Here is a 14,622-nt window from a genome sequence, read left to right on the forward strand (position 1 = left end):
TTGTCTCCTGAAGTTTTTAACTTCTCAAGAATTTATTGATTTCTTGACTGGCATATACTATATTCATTTAGTCTAAAATAAGCCTAGTGATACTGTAAGTAATTTTTTTTTTGTCTGTCAGTGCCTTTTATTGCATGACTTTCTGTGAAGATCTATGTTGATGGCAAGGTGGTTTTCTTGGTTAAGAAAAGTAACATCAAATAGTAAAGGGTATTTTGGGTTTGTGGTCCCCCCCGCCGCCTAGAATGAATGGGGTCACTGGAGGATTTTTTGGATCTTTTTTCTCTCATTTGCACCTTCCACTTCTTAACGGTACTTTGTAAAAATAACCTGGAAGGGACAGACTGGGATTCGGGGTCCTGGGGTCCTCGTAGCTCAGAGCAGAGGGTGCAGGCACGCCAGACTCCCCGGCCTCCAGTCTTGGCCCCACTGCTCGCCGACCCTGGTCTCAGGATGCTTCGGACACCGGGCTCGCAGGTGCTCCTGGGACTTGACGAGGGCTGAATGGCGTCACCTCTTTCAAGCCCTCAGCGCAGTCCCCGCAGCGGAAAGCTCCATCACAAGAGCTGTCGGCAGGAGGACAGTTCTCAGGGAAAGGGTATGGCCAGCCTTTAGTTTTATTTCATAATGTTAATTGAAGGATTATTTAGAGACAGCATCTGCCTTTTCTGCCGAGAGCTGTGTCTATTATTAAACGCTGCTTCTGGCAGTTGGGACGTGAGACGAGACTGCCCGCAACAGAGCGTGTTCTTCTGTGGGGAGAAGCCGAAATCCTTGAACCTAAAACTTGTGTTTATTTGTCCCTACACAAAATAAAGTTATTAGGAGAATCAGTTGGTAAACGTTTTGCATTTCTTAAACACCACATAAACAACAAAACAGCAAACATCGTACGTTCTGAAAACTGCAGTGCTGTATCCTTCGTTGTTTGTTTTTTGTTGTTTTTTCAATCATGAAGTGTTTCTAGACGCTGTAATCAGGCTTCCGGGGACGAATTTTGAGCACCTTGTCGGTGGCGTGTTTGATCCAACACTGCTGACGCTAAGACAAGCCAGGAGAAGTCACCGTGGTGATTGAGATTCCAGATGTAGTTAGCAGGTCAGATCGTCGCGTTTCGTGTTTCTCTGACAAAGGCCCACTCTCTGCACCTTGTGAAGTGTTGCTGGTCGGCCACACGTGTTCTCTGCCGTCAAGGGTTGGCTTCTCCCCCTTGGGCCTCCTGGCCGGCCAACCTTTTGTCTTAAAAATAATCTTTCTCAGCCACAGCTTTTAAGTCACCGATGAGACGCGGGATTGGCAGAATTTTACAGTCGATACCGCCCGCTGCCCTTAGAAATACCTAACGTTAACAACCGCCTGGTGGGCATGGCCTTCACAGTATTCTAAAACCAGTTCAAAATGAGACATGTGAGATTAGTTGCCCAGGAGCAGGAAGAGGTCCCGTCCTTCCCGCGTACTGAAAATGAACCTAAAAACCAGATCCCTGTATTTACTGCGCCCCTACCGTGCAACCTAGTAAAACCCGCCTTGTGGTAATGGCAGTATCATAGTAGTTCCTAGTATTTCTCTTCGAGATGCACAGAAAGTGTTCCCCTAGTACTGCGGTTAAAATTTAGGAGAGCGGAAGAAAGTCCCAAGCATGGCATCCCTCTTGCGCCAGTTGGGGGGCGCCTGGCTGGCAGAGGAGGGTGCAGATCTTGGTCTCGGGGCCGTGAGTTTGAGCCCCGCGTTGGGGGTAGAGGTTACTAAAAAACAAAGTAACAGCGCTGGTTGGGCTGGTTCCCGATGAGGCGGAGCTGAGTGCGTGGAACAGCTGTTTGAGGACCGTGAAAGGAAACCGTTGGATTAGGGGAGATGAGAGTCGGAAGTACCACTGAGCCAGCGGTGAGTCCTTTCTCCCCTTCTGGGATCCCCCCGCCTGAACTCGGCGCACTGAGAACCTAGAAGTGAGTCCCGGGGCGCAGACAGGGGACCTCAAGCCCTCTGGGTCTGGCTCAAGGAGTAGAAGGGTAACTCCTACTACGCCCAAGAGAGTGTAGAAATCCTTTGTTTTGGTTTTTTCCCTTGTTTTGTGTTCCCTTACAACCCTCCCCCAGGCAATCCCAGGATGGTCAGGGCATCAACTATAGCTGTGTTTCCAAGAGGGTAAGAGCCAGTCTCCACTGCATTTTTCTCTGCCCTCCATCTACTTGGCCTGGGTGTAAACACCGTGGCAAAAGAAGTCTAGTGGCCGGAGAACGAGAGAGAGAAGGAACCAGAAAGCACCAGAAGTCACAGAGAGGAAGAATTCAGAAAGTGACCTGGTAAATTGTGAACTCCTGGGTCCAGTGCCAGCCTGCACATATGTATGATCTGATCCTTTTCAGCAGACCAGAGACTCCGCCTGAACAAATAAAGAGCCCACCACCCAAATCCCGGACGGGCCACTGGGAGGCATTCACATGCAGTAGGTCCAAAAAGCACTGCAAAGATTTTGAAAGTTGAACTGATATTCCCAACTGCCTTCTGAAGGCTCGGATTCCAGTGTCCGATCAGTGTCCTATACACGTGAAACTAACGTTTTATGTCAGTTACGCCAGAATTAAACAAATAGATAAATAAACCTTTGCCTGCAACCTAACCAGGTTGACTGCCTGCTGAAAGAAAAACCTGGTATTTGCCATAGGATTTAAACAAGACCCAGTTTGATGATGTTCGGAACGTCAAGGAAACCATCCCGAATTACCTGGCATACCAGGAAATGGGGAGAAATCTCAACTCTCAGAAAAAGACCATCCGGAGATGCTAGCACTGAGATACCACAGATGTTGGGATTATTTGACAAAGACATTAAAGCAACTATTACAAAAGTGTTCCAGCAAGTAATCAGGAATAGTCTTGTAGGCAATGAAAAAACCCAAATCACAGCAAAGAAATAAAAGATATATATGTGTGTGTGTGTGTGTGTGTGTGTGTGTGTGTGTATGTATGTATTGTATATATATGTATATATATGTATGTATGTATGGAAGAACGAAGTGGAAATTTCAGAACTGAAACAGTAACCAAAATTAACTCCCAGAATGGTCTTTAGTGTAATGGAGGAAAGAACAAACTTGGGAGATAAACCAAGAGAATTTAATCTGAAGAACAGAAAAAGATTGGGAGACAGCAAAGACATGAGCAGAGCTTCAGAGATCTGCAGGACGATAATACAGGGTCTGACATTTGTGCCTTCAGAATCCCAGGAAGAGAGAAGAAAGCATGAAATATTTGAAGAACTACTGGCTAGAAACTACTCAAATTTGGTGAAAAACTTAAACCTATAGATTCAGGAAACTCAGAGACCCATGCCCCAACAAGTACATTTTTAATATCAAAAGATAGGTCCTAAGAGCTTTAAAACATTGCCAAGAGAAATTAAGATTTAAATGAGTGAGCTATTGCATTCACGTGTCAGAGGAATCCATATTATCAAAGTGTCATTTTTCCCTAAATTGATCTATACCTCCATTGTATCTCTAGTTAAAATCCCAGTAGGCTTTTTTGTAGAAATTGATACTCTTACCTGAAATTCACATGGAAAAGCAGAGGACCTGGTCGAGAATAGGGAACAGACCCACACACACGTGGATAACTGATATGTTATAGAAATGCAGAAACGAGTCATGGAGAAAGGACAGTCTGTTCAACAAATGGTGCTGAGATTATTAGATATTTGTTTTGGATTTTATTATGTAATCCACACCCAACATGGGGCTCAAACTCAACAACCCCAAATGAATTGCACGTTCCACCAACTGAGCCAGCCAAGTGCCCTGCAAATAATGTAAACTTTGGCCTCTGCCTTGTACCATATACAAATATTAATTTAAGATGAACCACAGGGGAACCTGGGTGGCTTAGTCAGTTGGGCATCTAACCCTTGATCTCAACTCAGGTCTTGATCTCAAGGTCGTGGGTTCGGGCCCCACATTGGGCTCTGCTCTGGGCATGGAGACAACTGAAAGGAAAGTATTTTAAAAATTTAAAATGAACTATGGATCTAAATATAAAGCCATAAAACTTCTAGAAGAAAATGAGGATTTTTGTGACCTTGGTTAGGCAAACATTTCTTAATCTGTATGCAGCCTATAAAAAAAAAATTAAAATCTTCTGTTCTTCCAGAGTCACTGTTAAGACAAGCCACGTATCAGAAAAAATTATCTGTGAGGCTCCTAGGTGGCTCAGTTGGTTAAGCATCTGGTTCTTGGTTTCAGCCCAGGTCATGATCTCATGGTGCGTGGGATCGAGTCCCGTATCAGGCTGTGCACTGTCAGCAGAGTCTGCTTGGGATTCTGTCTCTCCCTCTCTGTGCCTCCTCCACTCATGCGCTCACTCGCTCTCTCAAAATAAATAAACTAGAAAAAAAATTATTTGCAAAGCATATATATATAATATATATAAGAACTCTCATATAAAAAACTCTGAAAACTCAATAACCGCCCCCCCGAAAAAAAAGTACACAAAAGATTTGCACAAACACTTCACTGGAGAAAATGTACAGATGCCCAAAAGCTCATGAAAAGATGTTCAACATCATTAGTTGCCATTTAAAATCAAGTTTAAAAATAAGAAGAAGCAACCAGAATTCTCACGCAGCTGATCGGAATGTAACCTGATACAGCCATTTGGAAAACAGGCGGTTTCTTTTAAAATTATGCATACATTTACCACACACACAAAGGCCTGTATGTGATATTATGTGATATTATTTTAAAGTAGTCTCTACACCTAACATGGGGCTCAAACTCACAACCCCGAGATCAAAACTCGCATGTTCTATGGACTGAACCAGCCGGGCGCCCCAACTTCTACATGAATGTTGATAGTGGCTTTATTCACTAATAGCCCCAAACTGGGAACAACGGAAAAGTCCATCAACAAGTCCGGTTACTGGATAAACAAGTTGTGGCACGTCCACACGTGGCCATACCACTCAGCAATGAAAAGGAATAAACTGTCAACACACACAACAACATGGGTGAATCTCAAAATAATTATGCTGAGTCAAAGGAACCAGATGTGCAAGAGTTCCATACCGAATGATTTAACTTAGGTAGATTTCTGGAAACTGCAAAATAATCTACAGTGACTGCAGATCAGTGGTTCCCTTGGGGGAAAGGGGCACGTGAACAGAAGGAATTGCAGTGAGACGCGAGGAAACTCGGGGGGGGGGGGGCAGGTAACGGGGGTCTTCACCAACTCGCTCTTCCTGGGCTGCTCCCAGCCAGCATCTGACCACGGCAGGGGTGCCAGCAGCGAGCCAGTCCTGCCCCATGCGGCCTGGCCACCATTTTGGGTGGCACTGCCTTCTGAGGCTCTCCCCAGCCTCTCCCTTCATGGGTGTTTCTGCCAGTAAATCTGCACGCTTCCTATTCCAGCTTGGTGTGTTTTCTGGAGGACTTGACTTTACACAGTGCCTTCACGTGTGTGTCGTCTGAATTTGAAGATGTTTGCTAATTTTCTGTTGAGTTGTTGTCATTTCTTTAAGGGTTCTGGGGAGCTCGGACGAGTTCCTTAACTTCAGTGCCTCAGTTTCCTCCTATGTGAATGGCAATGATAATAATATTTACTTCATAGGGTTGTAATAAAGATGAAGGAAATTAATCACATGGAAAGCACTTAAGAGCGTGCCTGGCACATAGCAGTCTCTACGTGTTCGGTAAACATAAAAAAAAACAGCGATCCTGTGTGTGTTCAGAATGTCCTTTGCTATGTACGTTGCAAACGTTTTTGCCCAACCCGTCCCTCATGCTGCACTTTTGCATGGGGATGATTTGGTCCCTTGCAAACCAGTTTCTTTCCTGTGGCTGCCACATCAAATCACCACAAGTTTAGTGGCTTAAAACAACACGAATTTATTCCCTCAAAGGATCAGAAGTCCAAAGGGACTCTTAAAGAGCTGAGAAGTTGCCAGTAGGGCTCGCTCCTCCTGGGGCCTCTAGGGGAGAATCCATTTCTCTGCCTTTCCCGGCCCCTGGCTCACGGCTCCACATTACATCGCCCCATTTCTTTTTTTTTTAATTTTTAAAAAATGTTTATTTTAGTTTCGAGAGAGAGCAGGAGCAGGAGAGGGGCAGAGAGAGAGGGAGACACAGAATCCGAAGCAGGCTCCAGTCCCCGAGCTGTGAGCACAGAGCCCGACGCGGGGCTCGAACTCACGAACCGTGAGATCATGACCTGAGCTGCAGTCGGATGCTTAACCGACTGAGCCACTTGCACTCCATTTGCACCCCATTTCTGTCTTCACATCACCTCTGCCTCGTTTGTCCTTCTCGCTTCCCTCTTACAAAGACTCTTATGATTACGTGTAGTGCCCATCCATGTACTCCAGGATAATGTCTCCATCCCAATCACATGTGCAGAGTCGCTTTTGCCACCTAAGGCCGTATAGTCACAGGTTCTGGATATCTTTGGGGGAGCCATTATTTCTCAGCCTACTAGAGATGGGCCTTTTGTCAGACACAGGTTCCAGATTTGGACACTGGCCACTGTCTCTCCTAGTCAACGGCTTTACGGTTTGGGCTGGATGTCAGTGTGGTTGGCATCCACACACACAACTCAGAAGCACAGGAGAGTCAAAGCCTGTGAGCTCACCCTTGGCCAACTTGACCAATGGGGGCTGGGAGCTATTCATCCCGCTGGGTGGATGGCTCCGGGACTCAGTTTATAAAGCTCCTCAGAAGGTTCCGTAGAAGCAAGCACCAGTGGCCCAGAGCAGTGGCCAAGTTGAAAACACATCCTTGTATTGTCTTTTCCTCCTTTGAACCTCTCAGCCGTCACCCCTGTCCCTGGGATGATGTCCCAAATGAGCTACTTGTATGGAAGCCCACGTCTTACCCTCTGCTTACAGAAATATCTCAGAAATCAGAGCCAGGAAGAAAAAAGGAGGCAGGAAAAAGAGAGGAGAGGAAAAGCAGTTCAAGACTTGGATAACAGGAATCACAGAAGAAGGAAAATGAAGAAATCCTCAATAAGATGACTTAGGAAATGCTTGCAGAAGTAAAGGACATGACTCTGCAGACTGGAGGGCCCTCCTAGCGCCTCACGTTAACACGTAAAAGTAAACCGAGTATCAAAGCCAGTGACGGAATTTCAGAACAGTGCGGGTAAAGAAAAGATCCTAGAAGCTTCCAGAGGGAAAACGGGGTTCTTTAAAAGGATCGCGCATCAAAATGGCTTTGGACTTGGGGCGCCTGACTGGCTCTTGATCTCAGAATCGTTGAGTTCGAGCCCCACGTTGGGTGTAGAGATGACTTAAACAAATAAACAAAAAAAAAAAAAAAAGAAGAAGAAGAAGAAGAAGGAGGATGACTTTGGATTTGCCAGTGGCTACTACCAGAAACTAGGAGAGCAAGGCCATCAGACTTCTGAGGGGAAAATCTTTCCATTCTGGAGTTTTGCATTAATCACTGGGAAACAGCGAATAAAGACGTTTTCCAGCCACACTTCAATTATGTTTTGCTGAGGTAACAACCCCCACCAATCTCAGTACCGTGAACAAAGTTTAGTTTTGTGCTTACGTTAGAGGTAGCTGTGGTTCCACAATCCTGCTCCTGCTCCAGTGTCTTGACTCCAGGGTCGAGGAGGAAAGAGCAAAATCTCACAACAGCTCTCAAAGCTGGTGCTCAGATGTTCTGTCATATTCTCTTGGTCAAAGCAAGAGACACGTGCAAGCCTGCCATCGGTGACCTGGGGAATTATACTCATCTGCAGGGAGGCACCGGAGGTCACGAAGCAAAAGGCAGGATTGCCTGGGAACAGAATCCACACGATGTCTCAAAACTTTACCTCCCACCTCTAGGATGCATTCCTCCAAAATAAAGGAGTGAGCCAAGGAAGAGGGGGGTGTGGGATACAGGAAGCAGACTCGTAACAGGAGGGCCCCAAAAGGGTCCCCAGGGTGGAGGTGAAGGGGAGCCTGGCCGCAGTGGTGCACCAGGCGTGGGGCAAACACACTAGACCAGGCAGGTGGGAAGTCTCCACAGGCACTTAAGAACCATGAATTTGAAGCAAATCCAACCTGAATGAATTTACTCGGAAGAGCTGTGCATGACCGATTGGGGGGTTGGTGTTGAAGTTGGGGCTCCCAATCATGCAAAATTAAGACATGTTAATGTTAGGGAAAATGAGTTAAACAGGAAAAGAAAATTGATCATAGTTCTATAGATCAGCCCTGAATTGGCTTCATAACAATGAAAACAGTGAACAATTATATAACTAAAATTAGTTGGGGGATTTGGGCAAGGATGGGAGTCCACAGAGGGACGTCAGTTGAAGTAAGAGCTCACTTCCACATCTGTTGAGGCCTTCCACACGTAGTGGCGGAGATGTGAGTGGGGAAAAAAGGGAACCAACATAAATACACAAATATAAAAAGAATCCACTAGAAGGGTTAAACCTGGCTTTTCACTCTTCCAGGAGAACGGGGGTTGGGGGTGAAACTACTATTGTCTTAAACACTTTGAGCCATTTGACGCTTCAAATTAAAACTGACTAATGCTCAACATCATCATCATCAGGGAAATACAGATCAAAACCACAATGAGACACCACTCACACATGTCAGAATGGCTAACATTAACCACTCAGGCAACAGCAGATGTTGGCGAGGATGCGGAGAAAGAGGATCTCTTCTGCACTGCTTGTGGGAATGCAAGTTGGTGCAGCCACTCTGGACAACAGTATGGAGGTTCCTCAAAAAATTAAAAATAGACCTACCCTATGACCCAGCAATAGCACTGCTAGGAATTTACCCAAGGGATACAGATGTGTGATTTGTAGGGGCACATGCACCCCAATGTTTATAGCAGCACTATTGACAAGAGCCAAAGTATGGAAAGAGCCCAAATGTCCATTGATGGATGAATGGATAAAGAAGAAGTGTGTGTGTGTGTACACACACACACACACACACACACACACACACAATGGAGTATTACTCGGCGATCAAAAAGAATGAAATCTTGCCATTTGCAACAACGTGGATGGAACTAGAGGGTATTATGCTAAGCGAGATTAGTCAGAGAAAGACAAATATCATATGACTTCACTCATATGAGGACTTTAAGAAACAAAACAGATGAACATAAGGGAAGGGAAGCAAAAATAATATAAAAACAGGGAGGGGGGGCAAAACATAAGAGACTCTTAAATCCAGAGAACAAACTGAGGGTTGCTGGTGGGGTGCTGGGTGGGGCGATGGGCTAAATGGGTGAGGGGCATTTGGGAGGGCACTTGTTGGGATGAGCACTGGGTGTTAAACATAGAGGATGAATCATTGGAATCTACTCCTGAAATCATTATTGCACCAGATGCTAACTAACTTGGATGTAAATTCAACAATAAAAAAAAAAAAACCTGATTAAAACACAGGGTGGGGGGAGTTTAAAGAACAGCCCCCCCCCCCATCAGTGCCAAACTGGAACAAAATTATTTTCTAGTCAAATGAGGTGTAGAAACAATGCAGTGTCCGGGGCAGACCCACAGAGAGCTGAAGAGGGCCCTTCCTGACCTTGAACTTTGTGTTTACTTGTGAGCTTCTTGACTTCCTCCTGTTGACTTGCTTCTCACACAATTATGTCGTTGATCATTGCCCTTGAAACCCTGAGAACAGGGTACCGTCCAAGGTCTCGGGACACCTGGAGGAAGTGGTCTGGGGAGTCAGTGCAAAGTCACGTGGAAGAACTTTGGGGATCAGTGAGTAATAACCTACCTTTTTGGGGACGTGGGGAAATGTTTTCAAATCCAACAAAACATATCTTTCATTGGTGCCTGTTTTATAAATGTCAAATCCATAGAAAATCGAAGACTACTTCCTAGTAGTAACTCAGTACGTAGGATATATTCTGGATTAGTCATTCCTGATCTCCCCAACAGACACCTTTGCAAACTATCTTGCATCATGTCCACGGTCAAGTTTCTAGAAACTAGGGATTCTGCTCATGTTTTATTTATTGGGTGGTTCCCATGTGGGTGGTTATCATATGTATCGGTAGCCCCATATACTGACAGAAGACTGGCAAATATACTTGACTATGAAAATGATGAGTCGACACAGATATGAAATTACTCTTTTTATTTTATTTTTATTTTCTGATTTTTAGTAACCTCTACACCCAACATGGGGCTTGAACGCATGACCCTGAGATCAAGAGCCACGTGCTCCACCAACTGAGCCAGCCAGGTGCCCGATACGAAACCATTCTATATAATTAAATATTCTTACAAAATTCTCTCTCACCAGGACATTTTGTAAAATGCCTATCTGGTATCCCCACCCTCGCTTCTTTAATGTCCTGGTGGATTTGCAATCTGTTCATCTTGAAGTAATGAATCGTGGGCACTCTGCCCTCTTGAGAACCTAAACTGTAATAAAATGCGGGCAGGTTCTGATGCGATCAGCAAGCTCTCGGTTGGTGTCTGGTAAAGGAATTTATTGGTGAATATGGGGGGTGTCCAGATAGCAGATCGCGCAGGGCAGGAGTCCCGGGGGTGAGCCAGGGTGAAGGAAACGCTTGAGGTCAGGAGAGAAAGGGGCAGCGGTTTACAGGAACCGATCCGAGCCTGGGGTTTGAACTCAGGCACGACGCATGCTCTAGAATATGAAGGAAAAAGCAATGAACCGGGAGGGTCCGGTGACCTCAGAAAACAACAATTATAAGTTAATTCTTATTTGTATCCATGTGCGTGGTTTTTAAAAAATAAAATAATCAAGGCTTAGAATAAAATAGAAGAATCCCCATCCCTCATGTTTCTTATTCTACCTTCCAAGTCTTTTAGCATTTCCTTCGGTAAACGGAAATCACATAATGCGAATTTCCAGGTTTGTCGATTTGGGACATTGTCTATTGATTTTATGGTGGGTAAAGACTTAAGTCGTGTACCCCCACCTCCACTGCTTGGAATGCATCCTTCCCAACATAGTAACGGTGGCTTTTTGTTAGATCAGCAGTTTCCACAATCGTGACCACGTAAATACTACTCACAGCAGAGCCAAGCAGGGTACCGTGATTACGTTTTCTTTGTTTTTCAACTCTTTCTTTTGCTTATTTTTCTGTGTTCCTTTCCCTAGTTTTTTCCCCCCAAATCGACAAATGTCTATTCATTTTATTTTCCAGAAGCTTCTCTCTATCAATGTATGTATTTCATCCCCTCTCTGGGGACCTGCCTCCCGGTGCCCTGTGCCTGCTACACAGTTATCAGCCTGCTGTGCTCCTCTGTATTAGATCCCCTGTTCCCAGTGACCGTGTCCCCTTTCATAATTTACTCCCTTGTTTTGCCGGAGCACATCCGCTGGTTATGTCTCAAGAAAGGGTACACAAGAAATAAAAATGTTTTTAGTCCTTGCATGGGTGAACATGTCTCTAATTTGTCCCCATACTTCATTATAGGATTCTTTGTTGAAGATAATTTTCCTCCCTTTGAAGGCCTTGCTTCACCATCTTATGGCATCAGTGTTACTGCTAAGAAGACTGGTGACATTCTGGGGCACCTGGGTGGCTCAGTCGGTCAAGCGGCTGACTCTTGATCTCAGCTCAGATCTTCATCTCGGGGTTGTAAGTTCAAGCCCCGCCTTGGGCTCCACACTGGGCATGGAGCCTACTTAAAAAAAGGAGAGCATCTGGGTGGCTCAGTTGGTTGAACATCCACCTCCTGATTTCAGTTCAGTTCATGAACCCAGGGCTGTGGGGTCGAGCCCCACTTCAGGCTCTGCACTGAGTGGAGCCTGCTTAAGATTCTGTCTCTCTCTCTCTCTCTCTCTCTCTCTCTCTCTCTCTCCCTCCCTCCCTCCCTCCTTCCCTCCCTCACTCCCTCTGCCCGCCCTGCTTGTGCTCCCTTCTCTCTCTCTCTCTCTCTCTCTCAAAATATAGAAAAGAAGACTGATGACATTCTGACCAATGAGTGTTTGCATTGACCTCTTTATGTTTTTGTTTTTCTCTCTAGGAGTTTTTAGGAGCTTATCTTTTCTTCAGTATTTTGAAAGTTCACGACCACTTGCATTGGTGTGGTTCTGGCTTTTTATTGTGTCTTTTCAATCTGGAGACTTCTGTCCTTTCGTTTGGGAAATATTCTTGGATCATTTCTTTAGTTATTTACTTCTGTCTATATTATCTTTTCTCTCTTGTGGAACTCAGATTAGTCTGCAGATTTCTGGATTGATCTTCTGATTTTCTTTCTTTCTCTCTTTGCTGTCCTCCCTCCCTCCTTCCTCCTTCCTCCCTCCATCCCTTCCTTCCTTCCTTCCTTCCTTCCTTCCTTCCTTCCTTCCTTCTCCCACTGTCTATCTCTTTGGTTTGTGTTCTGTTTTTCTGGGAGAATTCCTTAACTCCATGTTCTGACTTCTCTGTTGAAATTTTTATTTCAAAAAGTGTTATCTAATTGTCTGAACGCTTCTTTGGTTTATCGCCTCCTGTTCCTGCTTCATAGATACAATTCATTTCTTATCTCTGTGGATATTCTAGCTTCTTCTTTTGCCTGTGAACACTTTCCTTCTGTGCTTTGCCTTTTATGTTAGAGGCTTTCCCCAAGTGTCTGATCATTTAATATTTAGGAGTGAGGCCCAAAAACACCAGTTGGAAGGTCTGTGTGCGTGGTGGGCAGGAGGACCCCAGGTTGGCCTCAGTGGAGGGAAGATGGGGAGCCACAGTTTTGTTATGAGGCCCCCAAGTGTCATTACCATTTGGCCAGTGGCCTTGAGGGTTTTTTTTTTCCTTTCCTTAGGGAGGGGACCCTCCCACATTCCCCCCATTGATGCTCGGACCCCTCTATTTTGGGTCAAAGAGCATCATCTTGGTTTAGAGGTTTATATTTTTATAACATCACTACATGAGTGGCCATCTTTTTTAAAATCATGTCCTCAGTGAGACTGAGACAACCAGGGGAACTAAGCAGCGTAGGATTAAGCACCCTTCCAGAATTAGGAGGATAATTTTTATGAGAGTTTCAAATCCCTCGAAAGTTGAAAACCATCCTCTAAATAACTCCCCAGGGTTTTAACTGTTTCAGGTCTGGCTGGGGGCAGGAGAAGTCCTTTTCATTTCCTCTGTGATCTCTTCTATGACCTTTTTTTAAAAAATTATCTATCTGTAGGCAGCAGGTGCCCAGCTTAAACTTTTTATGAACTCCTCCCTCAGAAGCAAGCAGGTAATCTAAGGCCCGGCGATTTTGATAGATGGCATTGTGCATTTCGGTTTGCTGCTTGGCCGGTAAGTCAAGAGCTCTGGCTGTTTCATTGGTGATAATTTCTACAACTGCTTGCAGCCTGATTATGCGGGTTAGCACATAGGTGGGAGTGCGGTGGCCCCAGCACCGTCCTCTGCCCAGGTGGCAGGGCCACGATATTGGATTATACACTCGGGAGGCCATTCGTTGTCTTTTAACTGCTGATTTGTGGGACATGCCGTTTCCTCTGAGTCTCCCTGTCCCCACACACTTGGACTCCCAAACGTCTCCCTCTGGCAAGCGGGAGCAGGAACAGAGATGGACAAAGAGTTCCCAGCACACGTGACCCTGACCAGCCTGGGGGGAGGGCTGTGTAGGCTGTCCTGCCACGTATCTAGGACAGTCCACCTGGACCCGCCATTTGATGGCTGCGCTGACACTGTCCCAGGCCTCTCAGAGAAGAGAGAAGTTAGACAAGGGGTGGGGATCTGGTTCAAGGTGACCTGGGGTCCCCCACCATTGGGTTTTCCGGGCAGTTAAGTTATAAAGTCTTTGGCCTAGGCAGGTTAAGTTTTTAACAGAGACGACGATGAACTTTGCCCCACCAGGCAAGAAGGTTTTTCCCAATAATTGAGCGTTTGAGAAGCCAAACCCCAGTAGGACTGGGGTATTTTGTTTTACTGTAAGGTTTGTGGGGATCAGATTTTCTAGTCTCTCATGGCCATTGTTTTCCCGTGTTGGCACCAACGAAGCATCCTGTCCACAAGAGGAAGGTGAGTGAGTGTTCACAGAAACCTCTCCCCACATTTGCAGCCGGCCCCGGGCGGCCTCGGCCAATCCCGTGGCAAAGAGCAGATCAAGAATCACAACGAGAGCAAGAAACAGGGCGTGACAGTGCGTCACAGCATGGAAACATCTAGAAAATAAGGACAGTCTTTTGTCCCACCAGACCTTCGATTCCCCAAGCTCCTGGCGTGCGTAGCTCAGTCAGCTTCCGGAGTGACTAAAGCAGGGCTGCGGTCTCCCGGAGCCTCTGGAGTGGAAGAATCTTCCGTGTGGTCAGCTTGCGCGGCGTGGATGAATCAGGAAAGCACTCCCGTCTTCGAGATGCCGGCTCCGCTCTGCCGTAGTGAATCCAGGGCCCCACTTCGGCCACCTTTCCTGCGGTAGGGGTGGACAAAATGACAGTGAACGGGCCCCTCCGGAGGGGTCTTAGGGGTTGGGCACTCCACCCCTTCACCCACACAGCGTCTCCTGGTTAAAGGGGCGAGCGTCCTGTGGTCAGACTCGCAGGGAATCGCTCCCTGACCCCGTGGTGCAAGGTGGTTAGGGTAGAGCCGAGGGCCCGCATCTGTGCTCGCGGGGTTAGCTTGTCTATCTCATTTAGATCCCCCCTCATGCCCTTGGTATTGGGGGGAGGGCGCCCATACAGGGTTT

Source organism: Panthera onca, chromosome F1, assembly GCF_046562875.1.
Source record: "Panthera onca isolate mPanOnc1 chromosome F1, mPanOnc1 haplotype 2, whole genome shotgun sequence".
Classification (NCBI taxonomy): domain Eukaryota; kingdom Metazoa; phylum Chordata; class Mammalia; order Carnivora; family Felidae; genus Panthera; species Panthera onca.